General features: G+C 38.2%; 1 protein-coding gene across 2 annotated transcripts in view; it reads right to left on the bottom strand.

Annotated features, from left to right (window-relative positions):
* The window catches only part of LOC121944006 (phospholipid-transporting ATPase ID-like), a 43,808-nt gene extending 30,040 nt beyond the window's left edge, over positions 1-13,768 (bottom strand). The window contains exon 1 of one of the 2 annotated variants that reach the window (XM_042487652.1): positions 13,643-13,768. The gene's annotated coding sequence lies outside the window, so the exon portion shown is untranslated. Of the gene's footprint in view, positions 1-13,418; positions 13,443-13,642 lie in introns of those variants that run through there. The other variant, XM_042487653.1, reaches the window with a different exon arrangement.
* Between the last annotated feature and the right edge of the window lie 1,519 nt (positions 13,769-15,287).

Genomic DNA, 15,287 nt, shown 5'->3' with positions numbered 1-15,287 from the left:
TTATTCTAGAAGTGCTTCTTACTTGCACACTGTGTTTTAAAATGTTTTCCATTCCTGAATACATACCCCAAAATGTAATTTGTAACATATTTCATTAGATTACCCTAGTACTTTGAATTATTTTTGTAATACTTCAAAATAATCTAGCAGAGCTCAATTGTCTTATACCACTTTCAAATGATAAACAGTAAGTTGTCTGTTTATATGTGGAGTTGTTTTCCTAAATCCTAATTCCTAAATCCTAAATCTAATCCTAATCCTAATTTTTTTTTGGTGCCTAAACCCAAATTCACCTTTACCACAGCATCATCAGAACTGCACATTTTAGAGCAGCTTTTAACTGTGACCATCCAAAGACCCACCTGAGTGGTAATCAGCATCTTGATGTGCTACACCTGTCAGGTGGCTGGATTATCTTGGAAAAGGAGAAGTGCTCACTAACACACATTTTAACATATTTGCAGCCAAAATTTGAAAGAAATATATCTATTGTGTGCTCAAAAAAGGTTAGATCTTTACTTTAACCTGAGAAAAATGGGAGCAAACTCAAACATTTGCATTTAAATGTTTGGTGAGTGCAGTAAATGAGATAAAACAGTAAAACCACAAAGAAAGTCCTTTAAGATCTCTTCAAACATGGTCAATTGTAAACATGGTGTTCTGACTTCCAAAATTTGTTAAAAAAAAAAGAAAGTTGAATCTTGGGAAACTAAGTCTAAAATCTGTGTCCGGATATGCTTTTGTGGTGTCTTTATAGGTCAAAAAAGGTAAAAGCAGTTTCACGTTGAGCTTTAAAGCCACAGTGGGAAAAAAAACAAAGTGGGTATATGAAGAGGTGAATTGTAACATGTTGTGGTTTAATTTAAACCCCATTTACCAATGAAGCCCTGTGATGCTTTGGAAATGTCCTATTTCTCGGTCTCTGCTTTTATTTTCTCTCACACACACAAACACATACACACACACTCACACACATGCACGCACACATGCAGGGACACACACACACACACACACACACACACACACACACACACAAACCTTTACTTTTCAAAGTGCAACAAACACTGGAATTAATGCTTTTCCAGGCAGACAAAGGTGGGTAACAGAACCCCAGTGTCACAGCCACCTGTCAGAGGCTCAACAGGTCAGAGGTCACACAGATGAATGAGCGTCTTGTCCGATCAGTGATCTCTGGTTTCCCAAACTGAACAGTGCTCTATTATCAAAACTGAACGCTTGTTTGCAGCTGAAAGAAACAACCTTTTCGTTTGAGTGTGTGTGTGTGTGTGTGTGTGTGTGTGTGTGTACACAGATGACTGTGTATCCAAATGACTGAAGAGCCCTTTTGTGTTTGACTGTGGTTTTGCCTCCCCTGCTCACTCTAACAACAGATGACACTTTGGCTTACGTCCTCAAAACGTCATTTAAATCACGGGTAGATGCAGCTGGGTATCGTTTTTAAAAAAATGACGATACCAGAACCCCATGAAATGATACGGATACCAACAGAGTATGTCAATCAATAACCATAATGTGAGAAAAGTGGTGCGTAGTCATTCTTTCGACCGTTTTGATGGCATCTCGGCACACTGATCTGCCAACTCATTGCTTAGCTTCACCAAGTTAAGTTAAGTCAAGTCAATTTTATTTAAAAAACCTCTTATCACAAATCACAGTTTGCCTCAGATGGCTTTGCAGCATAGGACATCCGTCTGTCCTCAGACCCTCACATCGACTAAGGAAAAACTCCCCCAAAAAAACCCACCACACCACAGACTGTGTGGGTTTTAGCTGCTGCTTCAGGCGTGTGAGCTCCTCGCCAGGGACAATTGTAAGAGGCTAGCCGCACGCACGCAGTGAAAGTAGCTAAACATCACACAGCTTACAATGCCTACCAGTTATTAACAGGTTTATCATCAGAGTTGATCCATTTTGGCTGAGTGTGAGTTTGTTGGAACCGTTTAAGAGCTCATTGTTAGATGTTAGTCGCCCACTGTGCTAGCTCGTGCTAACTGAGCAGACGATGAACTGACCATTCACCGGGAGGAGAGCGGCTCAGGTGACAGACACAGAAAGTTTGCTAATCTGGCATGGTAGTCGGGATGGGCTGAGAGTAAAACCGTGGCGCAAAAAGATTCAAATACAGCTATTGGTAGACTGGAGACCTGGGCTGCAACAGTGTGAGATTTTCACAGTTCAATAACCGTCTTTGAAAATTAAACTGTAACAGGAATTTGTTGAAAAACACCTTAGTATTGTCCTAATTGAAACTTATAAATCACATTTCTTATGACAGAATGTTTAAAAAGTCCCCCCTCTGGTTGTACTTTTTGAAAATACTGTAGATAAACAAATGTACACGCTATGATAATTCATCAAAGTTTTCATACGTCTAGAAAACATGACGATTGAAGTGAATATTTCACTCAGTGTAAACATCACATGGCTTTAATAAAGAGCATGCCAAGATTGAATCTGTCACAGATGAGGAATAATATGTTCTAAAGCTACTTTCGCTGTTATATGAAATAATACACGAAATTATGCATAATTATCTGTATTTGATTTTAAATGTTCTTTGTTCTTTTTATTAAAACCTGATAAAGTTCTAAGGACCGACACATTGTTTGCTAAATACAGTTCATAGCAATAACATCTCTTACCTAAAGCTACTTTGGTGAAAATAAAAGGGGAGAGCTGCATGTGTTGGGCCTGAGTATATTAAAGTATCATTAATCTCTCTTGAAACATGCTGCAGTCCGGCCCCACCTATTCAACCCAATTTATATCCAACTTTACCCACGTCCAAACAACCTCTCTTATCAAAAAATACACAAGTGTAATGACGTGAACACACACCTCCCCCCAGAAAGAAAAACAGTTCTCACAGTAATTTACTGAAACTGACGTTGATAGGTTTTGTAGTGAGTTTCTGGGATCCACATGTGGTGATCTGAGTGGGTAACCAAAAAAACTGTGCTGTTTGACAAATCATAGGTTAAACTGGCATTTAATGTTTAATAGTTCTAATTATGGTTATATTCATGTATGTTGGAAATGCATCTGAAAGTTAAATAAAATGTGTATTTTTATATAGTCAAAACATTATAGAAATGTCACATCTCTTAAACTGAGTAAAGAGCGCACCAAAATCATCTACCCAGGATCAAACAGATTAAATATGAGAAATGACTGATATTATGTGATAATCCATACAAATTTAAATGAGCTTCTGTATGAATTCAGTGGTTCAACATTTTGAGAAATTTGCCTTTTCTCCGGCTGAAAATTTATGTAAAATTTCATGATATCTTTTCACTTATTGAGACTACAACAAAACAGCATTTCGTTTTGCAAAAGATATGGTGGCAGCCAGTGAGAATAATTTTAAGAACACGCTGTGTCTTGTCCTCGTTTTTTTTTTTCTTTGCTATGAGGTGGTACTTCAGTCGATTCAAGAAAGCCGTATTTCGCAAAACTACAATATAAACACTATTTTGATTTTATAAGTCACATGATGAACAATCAAGGGTGTCAGTAGAAACTGGCTCCCTCAGGCATGATGCAGCAGGCACTAAACGTGGTGTTATTGCATCACATAACTCTCCAAAACTCTCCAGAAGTTTTAACTCCACAATTCCTCTGTCAAATCATGGACTATCACCTCCCAGAAAACCCTCATACGTGGCCGCTCCCATGTATAAGGGACTTGCTTTTCCATTATTGCTCGTAAAACATGTACCTAACATCACCACTGGTACTGTGTGTTGTGTTTGACTTGAATAAAGCAACATGTACTCAAAACAACTGGGGAAGATTGGAGTTCTTGCATAATATTTTCCATAGATCACAGTGTCCGACAGTAACAGATAAGCCAATGAGCACAGCTGCTGTGGTTTCAGCATGTTTCCTCTGTGTGTGTGTGTGTGTGTGTGTGTGTGTGTTTTGTCTAATAGCAAACAGAGCTCTGGCTAAATGAGATCTATTTTCAATGAACTGCAGGAAAGAAAGGTGTAGAGCAGAACACGTTTGCTTATTGTGTTTCCAAGACGAGAGGAGTCTAACTTTCTGAAAGTCTAGGCTCTGAAGAGGCTCTGAAGAGGCTCTCCATGGCGTCTTTTGCTCTCAGAGTAAATGAAAAGCTTTGGGTAAACTTTAAGGGCCTCTCAGGCAACATACATTAGAGGCATGGATGGATTCAGAGACAACGGGCACAGACATGAAAACGCCCCCCAATCCTCCTACATAGGAGCAAGACACTGAAAGGGCAGTTGCTTGTGATGTAACTTTGTAATGACCTACCAAAGAAGAAAATCACGCACATGTGCACAAAGCTGTTCTTCTACAGAGCCGTGATTACAAACAAGCCAAAACAAAAATGTAACGTTTCGTGCAAGAACCGTTGCCGTGTAAGTGGCCCCTCAGAATGAAAAATGACTGCATTAGCTGTCCCTTTCCTTTTGTTTATTTTTCCTCTCTTTGAGGTTGTTTTTGTGTCTCTCCTGGTTAATCAGTACGGCCCATCTCGAATTGATCTACGTAACTTTCCAACATGACGTGTTGACTTTTTTTTTTAAATATGGTGCTTTTGCAAAACTAGGCTGTATAAGGAGTACAAAGATGCAAGTACTTTTGAAATTGGTGCTGCCAGAGAAAACAGAGAGAAAAGACATTTTACTCAAGATGGAGAAAAAGTATTAAGTTAAAACCAGGTAGTACCACATCAGATTTTTTGGTTAATCAGTCTTATACAGTGGTGATAGATTTATGGTCAAAATCTTATGGGATTTTTGAATCAGATTTTCCGTTACTGCCAAAAATAAGCTCTGTGGCAAACTTACATGTTTTGTTCAGCAGGATAATCTTCACAAAGGAACACCGCTTTTGTGTGTTTTAAAGCGTAAATGAAATTGCCAGAAGCAAAAAACTATTGTTAGGCAACACACAAACTACATGGTCGGACATATTAAACATCTTCACTGTAAAAACATGTTAAATCACGATTGAAAAATATTATAAACAGATACATAAAGTTTGAGTGCAAGTCTGTAAAGCTGTAAAGACGGATAAGCGGGTTAAATGAGTTTCTGTGTCCGCTGTGATGACGTCTAATGTCCCAGACAAACACTGTTAGCCTCTCATTAGCAACTGCCTTTTTTAAGATGAGTAAAACCTTAAAAGTTCAAAAATCGTGTTTAAGCGGACGTATTTTATGTTGCAGAACAAAATGTCTCAATATGTTTAGCCTGTGTTAACCACAGACCTTATTTAGGTCATTTTACAAATAAACCCATTAAAAAAACCCAAAGACTTTAAGACAAGGGAACCAGAAGTGCTAAAAGGCTAACGGACTTCTGCACTTTAGGACTCATTACTTCACCACTCTGTATATAATATCTGTGTCTTTACATACAGTCTATGATCGGTCTGCATTATTCCCGTTCATAAGTGTGTGTATGACTTTACCGAGATTATTTTCTTCAAGAAGTGGAGAAAGAGTTTCCTACTTACAGTTATCAGCGGCATTACAATGACAAAGGTGGAGCTAATGTTGGTATTAGCCGGGTAACGTCACGTCAGCTACAGTGTTGTTGGTTAACTTTCAGAAACATGATAACTCTGCCGCCGAGTTTCTCCATGAAAAGTGACTAAATCAATGTCAAATAAATCTATTGCAGGAGAGCGTTAAATATTTCCCACTGAAATGTCATGAAGTAGAAGTATAAACTACCTAGCTACATTACCTGAGTAAATGTCAACCAGTATTATTAAGTTACGAGGCAGCGGCACTCATCATTATGCCATGATTAACTCCTCTTACATCATGTTAATTCAACCCTTGATATAATTTCTCGTTCAGCTTCAAATGAACAAATCACTGAAGTGGTTAAACAAATGTTTTGTGAAACGTTGACGAGCAGGTCGTCTCTTGATATGCTTCTATATTATTTGTCCACGATGACGGCAAGTGTGGTGGGCAATACCAAAACGCAGCAGCAGAGCTTGTGGTTCAAGCAACAGCCCAGACAGCCAGCGAAACTCTGCTGAATATCGTGTTCTGCATCAGTTTGCAGTTTGCATCGTTTCGCCGGTGGCAAGGAGGAAATCTAGGCAGGGGTAGGATGGGAGGAAGTCTATCACAGTTCATCTACACATACTACCCACATTGTTTTGATATGAAGTTGGTTTAAAACTGGAAACCACTGAAAGTTGCCCGACAGATCTCCTTCATAAAGCGTCCACAAACAAGGTATTCTGTGAGGAACTTTAAGGTGTTTATTTAAATCTGAAACACTAAAATGCATTTTGGTTTTTACAGTTCTCTGCATTCCAAAATCCTCCAGCCTTTTCTGTTTCATCTCTATCAACAGGTACTTGTGTTATCTGGCCTCCGGCTAAGAATAGCTAGCAGACCACTCTGGGCTTTTCGGAGCACATCAACTCTGAGCAATAAAGCAACTTTTAGAGTCAATCAGAGCTGCAACGATTATTCAGTGAATTGATTAGTCTGTCGTAGGGTTGCAACGTTTTGAGATTTTAACGGTACAATAACGGTTTCACAGTATCATGGTATTACAGAATTATCATTATTATCATCCTTTATTTGATGAAAACAAGGGGTAAGATGTGGTTGTACAAATGTTTTATCATCACAATTTAGAGTTGAAACTTTTTTTAAAAAAATGAAAGCATGTGCAAAAAAATCTACCTTTTGAAAATAACTAAAGTAAAGGTAAGATTCTCCCTCCAACTGACATTTTTTTTCAATATTGTAGATAAAGAAATGTACATGGCGTGATAATAGTTAAATTTAATATCATGGTATACCTTAAAACCGGTATATCCCTACTCTGTCAACAGAATATGAATCTGCAACTATTTTGTAAAAATGTAAACGTGTAATTCTCTTACATTACAGTAAACTGCATATTTTTGGATTTCAGACTGTCCATCAGACAGGACTTCTGATGCTCATCTGACATCTGATTTCTGAGGTTTTACAGACCAAACAACCAATTATGAAATTAATCTGCAGATTATTTATAACAATAGTTGTTAGTTGCAGCCCTAGAGGCACATCCATCATTATCCTTCAAAGATTTCCCGGTCAGCTTCTCTCTGTGGATTACACAGTACATCCTGTATTGTTACTGAGTACTTTAGATCATGGGCCAATGCAACCATACAAAGGAGGGTAGGGGAGGAAATTGCACAGTAGCACAGACTCAAAACTGAAACTATGAAAAAGTTTATTATCTGGATTTGTTTTATCCACAACCAAACGTGGCTCTCATGTAAAAACTGCACCTGCAACTGTTGATTTTGCAAAACACTTAAAATTGGGCGTCTGTGTTGTTTCACCATATCTGCCATTAGATTTCAGCCCAGAAATCTGTTACAGTGACTCAACAATCGCAGGAAGTACTGATAGCGAGTTCTTGCTAATTGCCCCCAACAAGCAACTTGAAACAATGGAAAACAGGACTCGAACTGTACGCCTCTATAAGACGGGGGTTAATGTTTTTTAGACCAGCATGCAACTTTCATGCAGCTGCTCAAACACGCACTACTGAGAAAAACTCATCAGCTGCCTCCATGTCATTCACACAATCCGACATGTAGAAAAAACTGTCACTGATGTGCCGATAATACAAAATCCTCTTTCTAAATGTCTCTTCCATACAGAATTTTCACTATTGATTTACCAATTTAAACTATAGTGTCATGAACTATCACTTCTGTCAGCCTATACCCCGAAGGAAATGTTGTGCTTTTCCGCTAACGACGGATACATTACATAACATTACACACAATTATTTTAATTTGTCTATTTCAAAATAGTAAAATGGTGCCACACAAAGCTTTCTGCTTTTTTTCTTTTATTCCTACTGAAACATCACTGCGCTTCCTCAGGAATTCTGTAACCAAACTAAGCATTTTATGCCAAAGTTTTTTTTTTTCCTAACAATAACCAAGTAGTTTATGTGCCTGAACAAAATAATCATGTTAACCGCAAAAAAGTTTCAACGCATTCACCAATATACAAATGTATCAGCGGTTTGTCTAAACGAACAATGGCAACATTTATTTTGGAGATTTAGTATCTTAAACAAAGCTTGGAGAGAAATCCAAACTGTGTGAGCGCTCAGTACATAGAAAATAGGGTTTAACAATATAAAGCAACTTCTATTGAATATGTAGCGCTGTGTTTAGAAGGATCTTGACATATTAAAAAGATAAAAACCAAACACATTCAATAAAGCATCAAAGGAGACAAAGAAAACCAGCTAATAATACATCTGAGAAACTGGAACGTAGAATTTTGGGCATTTTTAAATAAAAAAATTGAAATAAAATGATAAACCAATCATCAAAATAGTTGCTCAACAGTTGAAATGCCAACTGTTTCAGCTCTTTTTGACAACAAGACAACATGGATGCATTTGAGAGAAGACTTATTTTGTCTGATTTTTTAAAAAAATGCTGGAAAAAATAACTGCCAACATCTGTCGGCACCTTAAGGATGCTCAACTCTTCAGGACACCTAAACAACAGGATGCTACGCAGATGTAAAGCAAACTGAAACTTTGGACTGTTGTTGAGTAAAAAGCCAACATGTACTGTTAATCTGAATAACGTTGTGTATCTAGGTCAAACAATGAGTAAATGACTCTCACTCTGCAGAGGACTCTAGATTTGAACTGCCCACAGTTCAACCACAGCTCAACCGAAACTGACACCCTCGTACCCCGAGCTCAGAGCCTTTGGTCTGTGGAGGTCTATACAGTCAGAGCTGTTATAGAAAACCCACTTTGTGCAGAGTACATGCTAACTGCTGCAGACTATAAAGAGAAACCGGGGTTAGAATGACGTCGCTTTTTAGTTTCGCTGATAATCAAGGAAATCCCAAAGAACATAAAATGACAAATCCTGACTGATCAAACCTTTTTTTAATCTGTATTGGAGTTGTATTTTGATGATCGGCAATAAATAAATGAATTAAAAAGCCAAAGAAAGTGTCAGCATGGGAGGAACTTTTACTTTGTAAAACATCAGGGAGCTATTTTATTAAATACATAACTGATTATATATAGAGAGATTTTTTTTAATTTAAATTTTCACTTAATTTTATTTTTAAAAGTTGCTGGGAACCTATGATGTTGAGAGTTTCAAAAAAGGCATAAAGGCATTTAAACAAACTTTTGTGTTGGAGTTTGTTATATTCAAAATTCTAAATATTGACACAAAGATTTTCAATTTTATTTTCAACGCGTATCAGTTCCATACATTGGTTAACATTCGCTAACTATTAATAAGGTATTGCAACTAAAGTAGCAACTAGAACTGCTAAGTTTTGCTTTGATGACAACCTAAAGTCCAACGGTGTTAATATGGTGTTTGAGCAACTCAGCATCAGGGTAGAAGTGTATGATGCATGAATGATGAACTCATCTGAAACACCTTCCTTGTAGTTGGACTGAAAAGACGCGATAAGACTCAAATTCTCCCGCGACACAATATGATAGAGAGGCAGATAAAAAATGCATCCATGTCCGCTGAAAATGTTTCAGCTTGAGCAAAAATCTCATATTTCGGCTTTCTGAATCTTATTCTCTCAACTTGAGGAGACTTGACAAAAAACTCGACAGACTTACGGACTGAGTTTTTGTTGAGCTAATGCTGGTTTCTTTTAAGCTTTTGCACTAAATGTCAAGTATCTCTGCAGCATTGAATTTCATTGACTGTTTGTACCCAGAAAGTTGGTTCACATTTAATAATTTGATTGCACTTGGATCACAAAAAAGGAAATCATCATCTGCGAAACTGATGCAGAAGATTCAAAGGAGCACGCCAATAAAAATTCTGTAACTGTAATTCTGCACATTATAACAAATGAGAATTTAGTACAACAAGTTGTACTGATTTGTTTTGTGCAGTCAGCTTGTGTTTCTTTATTATCACATTTATTTCAAAGCAGGAAGATGCTGAGCAGAGGCTTTGGGTTTCCTGAGTGGAGGCTGATGGTCTCTTCTGTTCACCTGTTTTCTGTGCCCCTAAAACACAGACCATACTTGTTTGGGTTTGTTGGTTATTCTGCTAATTTAGAGCCTCAGCTATGAAATTTGATCACAAAAGAAAAAAACATTAACTCTATAAAGGGCAGCCACTGAAACAGTCCTCTTTTCTTAGTTTGTAGTTTGCAGTCTGCATGTATTCTCTCATACGTTTGTATAATGTGACACAAATTACATGTAAATTTCACCACCAGAAAACAACTGCAACGGTGGAAAACTGCATACAGCTATTCAAGAACTGTAGTTAAGGACAGTTGTGAGGTACTCTGGACTGTGCGATATGACAAAATATATTGTTCGTTTATAGTTTCATATTATGCTTTATCGTTTAATTTGTTTACATCATCTGATAACAGGGGCGTGTGAATAATGCACAGCACTAAAACAAACACTTACACCACTTTATACTTCTCCAAACCAAACTGTAGTTACAAATTGGTGAGCTTGCAAAACACAAAACCTCTTACTAAATTAGTTGGATTACAGTTGCAGCTTTTTGTGTTCTTTGCTGATGTCCCTGCTTTCTCTGTAGATCTGCCCAGGTGTGCTGCATCACCTAACGAGGTGCACTGCACCTGGCTGGGGAGGGAGGTGCTAAAAAAGCTCCTCTAACAGCAGCAGAGGAGAGGGGCTTCTGGTGTTGGTGCTGCTGGACTTACTGCCTCTACCTGTGATCTTTTTTGTGTCTCTTTTGCATGTTTTTTGAATAAAGCCTATGTATTTGCTTTTTTTAACATTTCAGGCCCACTCTAATATTACACTCACTCGTATCACTATGTGTACAAAATGCACTTTTTAAAAAATAATTATTATTATATTAATATGATTTTCTGCTTTCATTGAGTTTATTTTTTTTGACCAACATCAGTCCTCATCATGCTTTACAGTTTGAAGTTTGCTTGCTTGCAAATGATTATGATTGATTATGAATGATTAGATGCATAAATGTGCAAATACTAAAAGTAAATGACAGCTATTAGGAACAAAATAATGAAATAAATAATTCTTTATGATCAGTTGTTGACACTGTTTCCATGCTTTCCGACATTTCTGTCATTTCCCTAAAACATCACACAAATGTCATAACAACTCAGGCATCATCGAAATTCCCCGAATTCCCACTCATAATAACGACTTTGGAGGGTTGCTCATGTGCTCGTAATTACGGTAATTAAGATATTTTCAAGGAACACATGAAGGCAGAATTACATCCCTACAGATTTATCTTGTGGCCATATGGAGGAGCCCGAGCCCTATATTTAGAAACAACCTATGGGTCACACATAACTGTAAATAAAGTAGATTAACATCATGCATCAGTCACAATAATATGCAAAGTATGACAATGTATAAGCTATAGGGGACAGGTAATTTTCATTTAGATACTTCTGCACTTTTATATGCAGGACTTTTACTTGTAATCAGGTGTTTGAACACTTTTGTTTTGGAAATTTATCGTTAAACTTTTGACTGGACCCAGGCAACTGACCACAGAAACAGCTTCGATCTCACTTGGACAACTGGGTTGAATAAACAGAAGGTGACGTCCTGCCAGTGTGTTCCTGTGTGTTACTGATTAATGAAGCTCCATTAGTAGATCTCATTTTGAGTCTGAAACAATGAAAATAATAATTTGGGGAGAAAATTCTAGCATTTTGAGCAAATTCTGCTGCCGCATTAAGAACTGATTTGTGACTCTGCTGCATCTATGAATAGAGATGTTGCCTGTTTTGACCTCTCCCCCCCCGCTGATGCTGAACATTAACAAAGCCAGAAAGGAAAAGTGAGATGCAGTTATGACACGAGGGCACAATACAGTGTCGAGCCCCGAGCGCCGCACCAAAAGACCCGAACAATCAACCTCTGAATAATTCACCTGACCTCTCAGGCCACAGAGCCACTCCTCCTCTCATCTTACACGATAAAACCCCGACATTTTGATTGACCTTTTAAACTTAATAATCTCCCTCCATGTACAATAAGCACCCAGATGCAGCATCATATCAATCTTACAACAAACGACCTTCAAGCTGTGACACAAAGTTGGATTTTGACCCATGTTCGACTCATTTGTGCACCGCCTGAGAGTTATTGAGATAAAATTGAAGGATTTGTCCTTTGAGCTTCTTTCATGGGAATCAGTGTTGAGTTTGGATGGAGCTGCTAAAGTTCAGTCACATATAAGCTTCATCTCTGCATTTTTTGCAAATTCTGATTCGGTGTTTTGACTGTCACACACTATCTTTACTTAATCTGTCTCCTTCTTCAACTTGTAGACAAATGCTCAAATTCACCGTATTCATTTTGCAATTTTGCAGCATGCTGCTTTTGTAGAATACATCTCCTTCATGAATCTCATTTCTGTTTGTAATACTTCCTTTTTTTCTATGTTTTGGTTGTTTTTTGGTTCCTGTCAGTCATCCACATTGGTTCAGTCTGAATTATCTCAACAACTGCTGGATGGATTGCCACATGACACTGCAAAAACATTCATGTTCCCCTGATGATGAATCCTGCTGACTTTGGTGACCCTTTGACCTTCCCTCTAACGCCACCAGCGGGTCAAAGTTTTGATTTATCTTGAAATGTCTGAGTTCTACACATTATCGGCTTGGCCAATTATCAGGCCAACATTTGCCAATTATCTGTATTGGTGTTTTCTTTTAGTGATCGCAGATAAAATGAATGAATGAAAAAGTGTGTGTATTATACTCAACCATCACCAGGAAAGGCAGAATATCTCAGCATAATGTGAATAAGAAAATGCTTATGAAAATAATGAAAACACCAAGAAGAGTAGCTACTTTTTAAAACAGAAGCTAATTGAGATCTTAGTGAACAAACAAACAAACAAACAAATATCTTCTTTCAGTCACAGCTCATCATTTAAAGAAAAGACAAAATACTTCACAGTCTGGCCCTTATTGAAAATTATCTACACAACTGATAAAGGATATGCATGAGTACTACACCACCTCCCGCTGAGTAATCATGTAGCAATAACTCATCCTAGTTTTCATAAACATCATCCTTATCATCACTATTCTCATAAAGATGTTGTCATCTTCACCTGCAACACACTGCACACTGCAACAGTCATTAAGATAAAATAGTTTTAAGAGCAAATACAAACAAAAACACATTGATCGTTTAAAAAAAAGAACAGGAAGTTTTAAAAAAGTTTACGCACACAACGCGACACGAAAGTAACCCTGGAGTAGTTGTGGAAATAAAAACAAACGATTATTTTGCTCTCAGGGGGAAAAAAAAAAAAAAAAAAAAGGCAGAGATTTCTACTTCTCAGACTACACATGCCAACTCTTTTCTCCTCCGTTAACTCACTATTTCCGTTACTTCTTTGGTTGAAGGCTCCCCGGAGGGCAGCAGGAACAGCAGAGAAAGGAGACGGCGCTCCGGCGTTCACTTCAGCTTCCTGCTCGCCTGTCCGCCTTTCACTCTTCCTCATTTCTTCCCCAAAATCCATCTCAGCATATCGGTTACCTCTCACTCTCATTCACTTCGTCCCCTCCAAGGTCAGTAAAAAAAGAGAAATTACAGCTTCTTACCGTGCGTCCTGGCTTCGTGCGTCCTGCGGCTGAGCTGCGTGTCCCCAAAGAAAATCCTGAAAAGCGACAAGAAAAGTCTCCCAACTACGAAGAGGAACGAGGACTAATGTTTTTACTCCTGGCCTCCCACTACCCGCCTCTCTGTTCCCCTCCCTGTCTCATGCTCTCCCCTCCTCTATTTCCTCCACTCCTCCCTCCTCCTCTCTTCACTCCCCTCCGTGGGCGCAGTGTTTGTTCGCTCCGCTCAGTTAAAAATCAACTAAAAGCGTGAAAACACGGAAATCTATTGGGAAAAAAAACACTTAACATGAGTATGTGCTGTAAAATGGTAATTAAGAAGCTATGTCAACTATGACTCTAAGTTGGGAAAGTTATAAATGAGACAACAGCCCAGGCTTTCACACGTTTTTAGAAAGCAGCCATAATTTCTGTCAGGCAGAGGTGGAAGAGGCATTCAGATCTGAACTCCAGAAAAATACAAATACCACACTGTAACAGCACTCTGTGGGGCTATTATGATGACTGCATCAATTAGTTTGACAGTTTAAGACAAATGTTATTGTTTATTGGTTTATTGTTTGGATGTTGATGGCAGCACATGTAGATGTAGATGCAGCAGCCAGTAGCTCCTCAAATCCTTGCTACTTTTTTTTGCTTTATATTTCTTTTTTTTTTTTGACTCCAAGGCCCCTTCTGCCGAAGCACAACTTTTCTGCGATAGACAAGCACTTATCAACATTAAAAAAAGTAGTTTGGGGTTTGGACTGAATGCAGCAGACTGCAATAGGATCCCCACCAAAGGCTTATGCCAAGCGTAGGCCTGAGGGGAGAAACAAAACCGAAAGCACCGGATCAGAACCTGTCATGCCCGCATGATCCACTGCTGGATGGCGTCAGGTTGAAAAGCTGCAGGTAACAACATCAACAACAACTGATGGTTGTTTTCTAAACTTTACCATGCACCTCCTTCCCCTCATCCTAACCATCTGTGCCAGCATGTGCTTTTCTTTCCAAAACATAACATGCAGTCTCATGCCATCATGTGCTTGTGTTGACATCAGTGTCATCAGTTACAGTTTCTAGTAAGTAAAAGTAGTAAAAATAAAAAGTAGGAGATTTGATACACACCCCATCTGTATCCGTATCTGTACTCAGAATGGGTGGAGTTTAAATTGAAAGGGTTAACGCTTAAACTGGGACCGAATTAGTGGGACCCAACTGGAAGTTGCTATTCTAAGACTGAAATTGATAAGGTTTGATCAGAATTTGCTTGTTTATTATTTATTATGAGACAATTTTTAGACCAGCCTCAAAATTGAGCTTCAGATTATTTTTTAAAGGATTTTTTTTTCAAAACAAGTACATATATTGACACATTTTACGTGAATCGTATGTATTTGTAAGGACATGATCTGTACTGGATGCTCGTTATACCTGAGTATTTGGCTCAACCCTAACGTTTACTCTATTTTGAATGCATGACTTACACACTATATGTATACTGTGGTGTAAATATGCTTTTTGCAGCTGGTTTCATGTCTGACTAAAGTTTCTTTGTTTGACACCACAGACTGTTCCCTCCTTTTCTGAGCTTTCTGTTCTGTTTCCTTGTAAGTCTCTGCAGTGTCTGTCTCTGCCCTTTGAC

The sequence above is a fragment of the Plectropomus leopardus genome, chromosome 6 (assembly GCF_008729295.1).
Source record: "Plectropomus leopardus isolate mb chromosome 6, YSFRI_Pleo_2.0, whole genome shotgun sequence".
Classification (NCBI taxonomy): domain Eukaryota; kingdom Metazoa; phylum Chordata; class Actinopteri; order Perciformes; family Serranidae; genus Plectropomus; species Plectropomus leopardus.
This window is presented reverse-complemented; position numbering and strand designations above follow the sequence as displayed.